A 5909-nucleotide genomic window follows, 5' to 3' on the forward strand; every position below is an offset into this window, starting at 1 on the left:
ATTATCACATGTTCCCTCAAAATATGTATATCCATTTATGTATCAACAAAAATTAACAAGCCAAAGTGTAGAGGACTACGTGCTAAAGTCCTGCTCTTGCAAAGGAAGCAGGGCGTTGGGGGCTTGTTTATGTGTAAACATCTTGAAAATCCAGAAAGTCAGGGAAAGGTCAGAAAAACAACAATGTGTCTTGTGACTTGGCAACATTCCACAAACGACTGTATAAAATAAAGCAGAGTGCACCATTCGAGGCGGCTGCCATGTTTGTCTTGTCTTGTGTTGTCTTGTGTGTTCATTCCTTTGTTTAGGAAACACGTGGACCCCAACATCTGGCACAGCGAGCAGAGTCCGTGGCTCCACGCAGAGCAAGGAACCGGAGGGGGAACACCCCGGGCAGGTAAATAAAGAAAGGGGGACCCACGGGAAAATTATGGGGAATTCCACCTCTCTGGCCTCTGAATATTTGCGGTTACTCCAGGGACTGTTGATGTCTATAGGAGTAGAAGTTAGTTAAGGAGCATAAGACTTTGAAGCGATTGTTTGCCCATGTTGAACAACATTGTTATTCGTTTCAATATCAAACCAAAGTGCAGTTAAATTGAAAGGAATGGTTACAAGTGGTTAAAGTCCTGCATCGAGCTTATCAGCGAGGGCAAACAATGCCTCTGACTTTGTGGACTTTGTGTAGTTCCATTACTCAGGCATTAGAGTTACTTGAAACTGACTCAGAGCATGGCGATACTGCCACAGGAGGTGAGGCATCTGAAGCTTTAGAGAGGAATGATCTTAGAAAGGAACATATTTACGCCCCGATTGTTGAGGACAAGGAATTGGAAAAAGAGCTAATGCCTCCTTCATCTGAAGGAAATTCTGATTTGCAGCACATTTTAGAGATGTTACAACAGTTGTTAAAATTGCAAGGTACCGCTGCTCCTGTTTCTCCTATCTCTCCGCCACGAGCCTTCCCTGTTACCTTCCCTTCTGCTCCTTTGGAAAAGGATTTCCCTTTGCCTCCACCTCCAACCTCTTTGCCTATGTCAGGTCAGGTTTTCTCTGTGCCTCTTCCTCCTGTAGGAGAAAAGAAGGAATCGAAGGAAAAGGATGATTTAGAGGAATTAGATTTATTCCCAATAACACAGGCTGCTTTCGGCTCCAATGCTCAGTTCCCAAACGGTGGCCAGAATGTGACTTTTACAGCCCTACAATTTAAATTTTTGAAGAAATGCTAATTATGGAACTCAGTCACCGTTTGTTGTTGGCCTTCTCGATTCCTTCTCTTTAGAACATATGCTGTATTAAAGACTGTAGGCTCAGGCCCTGCTGCTAAAATTATTTTGGATACTCTGGCTTTTGAGAATGCTAATCCTGAGTGCCAAAAATTGCTGCGTCCTCTAAAAGCTAGTGGAGCTGATTTAGCTGAATACATTCGGGCTTGTGCAGGTGTTGGAGGAGCTATTTACAATGCTCAATTGTTTGCTGGGGCACTTTCTAGGCTTTAAAAGGCAATTCTAAACAAGGTATATGCTATCAATGTGGGAACCCTGGTCATTTTAAAAAGGAATGCTGGAAAAAATTAGGCTCTTCTGCTCTAAAAGACAAAAGGTTACCATCTGATATGTGTAAACGATGTGGCAAGGGTCGACATTGGACCAATGAATGCCATTCAAAAACTGATAAAAGTGAGAACGTATTGTCACCCCTCATGGGAAACGGGAGCCGGGGCCCACAGGCTTGGGGCCCCAACAACTACAATGCAGGCCTACCCCAGTACCCAGTGAGCAGTGGCTTACAACATCAAGGAATGACCTCAAGTCCTCCTTAAAGACATCTTACCCTACCCCAGTTTCTCAGCTTTATGCTGCCACTAAGCAGAGTGCTGCTGCTGACCTAGCTATTGCCCAACCTTATACTTTATCTCCTAATGGAGGAATATATAAGTTGGCTACCGGAGTGTGTGGTCCTTTGCCAAAAGGACATGTAGGACTTTTACTAGGTTGAAGCAGCAGCATTATGTGGGGGTTAATGGTGGTCCCAGGAATTACTGATCCTGATTTTACTGATGAAATCCTTATTATGGTACAAGTCTCACAATTTATGTGCCTAGAGGCAGGGGAACCTATTGCACAATTGCTTTTATTGCCTTTTTTTTTCCTTTCTTATCTAGAGATGTGTCACGTCAAGGAGGTTTCGGTAGTACTGGGAAAACTGTTCTCTGGGAAACTTTAGTTTCTGATCAAAAACCTTTATGCTCATTGCAAATTAATGGGATACTTTTTGAGGGATTAGTCGACACAGGAGCGGATGTATCTATTATATGTTTGACTCAAAGGCCAGATCATTGGAAAAAGAAACAAGTATCGGTTATTCTATCCAGCCTAGGTACTGCTTCTATAGTCTACCAAAGTGTCAAGCCCCTGAGCTGTGTAGGACCTGAAGGACAGCAAGGAAAAGTGTTCTTTTATATTGTTCCCATTAATATTAACCTTTGGGGCCATGATCTTTTACAACAATTTGGTGCCTTTTAAAGCATTCCTCATATTTCTTCAGCCGCCAAAAATATGATGTTCAAAATGGGCCACAATCCTTTAAACTCTTAGCCACTGTCCACAGCCCTCAAACTTTACAATTGAAGTGGAAAACTACAACTCCTGTTTGGGTGGAACAGTGGCCATTATCTAAAGAAAAACTTAAGGCTTTAAAGAATTTAGTTAAGGAACAATTGGCCGAGGGGCCTATTGAACCAAGTACTTCTGCATGGAATTCCCCTGTGTTTGTCTTGTCAAAAAAAAGGAAAATGGCACTTATTAACTGATCTTAGAGCTGTAAATACTTGTATTCAACTTATGGGGACTTTATCCCCTGTAGCAGAAGAAGAATTGTCATTTGTAGAAAATAGAATTAGTGAAGCTCACCTTGATTATATTGCACCCAATCTTCCACTTTCGTTGTGTCTTTTTCATACTCCCCATTCGCCAATGGCCGTTTTCAACAAAATCACATTTGGCAAATGGATGTAACTATGTTCCTTCCTTTGGTCGTTTAAAATATGTTCATCATACTATTGATACGTGGTCACATTTCCAGTGGGCTACGCCATTACCCTCTAAAAAGGCTACTTACTTGCTTTGCAGTTATGGGAGTCCCTGCTGAATTAAAAACTGATAATGCCCCTGCTTATTGCTCTCGTAAATTGGCTGCCTTCCTTTCTTTATACCATATTCATCATTCCACTGGTATTCCATTTAACAGTCAAAGCCAAACAATTATTGAAAGAGCCAATGCTACCTTAAAATTACAACTTTTAAAACAAAAAGGGGGAGATGGGCGAGATTCCCCAAAACATCAAATTCTGAAAGCCCTTTTTACTTTAAATTTTCTCAACCATTGGCGCCAATTACAGCAGTCTGCAGCGGTGAAACATTTTCAACAACCTTTAGAAAAGCCACAAAACAGTAATCTGTGGGTGTATTATCCTTCATTACAAGGGAAATATTTAAAAGGAAAAGTTTTACAATGGGGCCGAGGCTATGCTCTTGTCCGTACAGGTGCCGGAGACGAGTGGTTTCCATCTCGACAGTTGAAACAGTGCCATGGCGAAGAGGAGCTGATCCGAAGAGTTCCTGAAGGAATTCCAGGAGCGAAATCTGAGCGCTCAGAGAACATTCACCTTCGGAACTCGACGTGCGGAGCCCCTGACATGGGGACAACTGAAAAGGTTAAGAAGCTGAAGGGGTTGTTCAACAAGCTGGGCAGCCCAAAACCCCACTGACTTTATTCCTGGCTATACTGGCCGTAGTAAATTGTCAGGTAACAGCTGGAGAATTTACATACTGGGCTTATATTCCTTTTCACCCTTATATCAAGGTGTGGCATGTGGAGACAGAGAAATCCCAGTATTTACTAATGATACTGCTTGGATGCCATCACCTTTTTTAAACCAGGATCCTGAATTAAACACTGACACAGTAAATAGTTCATATCAATTTGGGGTTGAAGGGTTACCTATATGTCTTGGGGGTAGTCCACATTGTCTGCATCTTTCTCATGAGGCTTGGGCTGTTCGCTATAACCATAGTCATATCTCTGCCTTTACTATGATTATTATGGCTCAAAGTTTTAAGTATAATCATACTGCAGTACTTAATGAAACTCTGCCAAGTACATTATCTTTATGCCCTATCCCTGATGTGTCCGGAGGTGTTTCCCAACTAGAGTGGACTAGATGTAGAAGTAGTGGGCCACGATTGTTGTTAGAAGTAAAAGGGAAGATTCATAATTACCTTGTTACATATTGGAGTGTACATGGAGATTTTCAGACTAAATTCAACCATGTCAACCTGCGTTGGCATAAAGGTAATCACAGCATTTCTGCAGATGGCAATGAAACTATTATTTGGCATGATGGTGGTCTATCACCTCCTATGCCACATTTGGCTAATACCTCACAAATACAAGGTCATATTTGGAAGTTGCTAGCTGCTGGTAAACCAACGTTCACTTTCACAGGAAACATGTCCTTAAATCTTACTAATATTGCTAACCCTTTCCATATATCTTTGCATTAAAATAGTTCTAGATATGTTATTGCATGTGTAAGAAACCTTTACTTGTTGTTGACAGGAATTTTTCAATGGGATAATAATACAGGGGTAGTTAACTGTACAAACAATTGTACATTCTTAAGTTGTATAAATACTACTTGGTGGAATAATAATTGGAATGAGTCTCATTCCAATTTATATAACATGTACTTGGAGTGAATCTGCTGGGGTTACTCAAATTTACAAGGTTATGCAAGATCTTGTCCACCGCAGTCGGAGGATGGTTGGAATCGTCGTGACCATGGTGATGGGACTTGTAGCAATTGCTTCCACTGCTGCTGTTGCTGGATTAGCTAATGAGTGGATAATCTGGAGCAAGTGGTTTCTTGATTGGGAGATCAGCTAACAGTGTTGAATACCCGAGCTTTGTTGAAATGTGATTGGAACACTACCCAACTTTGTATTACTCCTGTTCCTTTTAACAGCACTGCACATAATTGGACTGAGATAAAGAGACTTTTAATTGGTCATAATAATCTTTCCCTAGAAATACAAGAATTAACATAGAACATTTCTGAAACATTTCACAATCAAGTTACCATTGGTGACTGGTGCAGATTTGATGACTGGTATTGCACAATGTTTGACGTCTTTGAACCCTATGAGCCCTGTAAAAACTTTGCTGACCTCTGTTTCTGGTAATGTATTGATTATTGTACTTGCCTTTGTCATTTTCACAGTCTGCTGGAGACGGTGCTAAAGGGCAAACACCAAATCCCAGCGAGCCCAACATGTAATGATGGTTTTAAAAGAAATTCAAACTTGTAAATAAGGAAAGGAGAAATGTAGAGGACTACGTGCTCACAAACAAGACCTTCCGATAAGTCCTGCTCTTGCAAATGAAGCAGGGCATTCCTGATAAGTCCTGCTCTTGCAAACGAAGCAGGGCGTTGGGGGCTTGTTTATGTGTAAACATCTTGAAAATCCAGAAAGTCAGGGAAAGATCAGAAAAACAACAATGTGTCTTATGACTTGGCAACATTCCACAAATGACTGTATAAAATAAAGCAGAGCACGCCATTCGAGGCAGCCGCCATGTTTGTCTTGTCTTGTGTTGTCTTGTGTGTTCATTCCTTTGTTTAGGAAACATGCGGACCCCAACACAAAGGCTGTCAAATGTGGCTTAACAATTCAAATTGAAAAAAATGTGTCCTCTCTTCAAGACCCAGTTGGGGAGGCAATATGTTATAATATGTCTACTTAGTATATTTCTTAGGAGTTGCCCCACTGCAACTTTTATATAGCTATTGAATTGGTAACATCGAAGTCACAATTAAGTTTTCTTGTCATATTAATAACCTTTAGAAT

General features: G+C 41.0%; 1 long non-coding RNA gene across 2 annotated transcripts; it reads left to right on the plus strand.

The window, feature by feature from the left end:
- The first annotated feature begins 250 nt into the window (after nt 1–250).
- Nucleotides 251–5639, plus strand: LOC123571214 (uncharacterized). 2 transcript variants are annotated; one of them, XR_006695395.3, is made up of 3 exons: nt 251–397; nt 3546–3807; nt 5282–5639. It is a non-coding gene; the product is annotated as an uncharacterized lncRNA (long non-coding RNA). The 2 variants fall into 2 exon arrangements; XR_006695394.3 differs by having other exon boundaries at nt 3546–3715.
- The last annotated feature ends 270 nt before the right edge of the window (nt 5640–5909 follow it).

This window comes from Macaca fascicularis, chromosome X, assembly GCF_037993035.2.
Source record: "Macaca fascicularis isolate 582-1 chromosome X, T2T-MFA8v1.1".
Classification (NCBI taxonomy): Eukaryota; Metazoa; Chordata; class Mammalia; order Primates; family Cercopithecidae; genus Macaca; species Macaca fascicularis.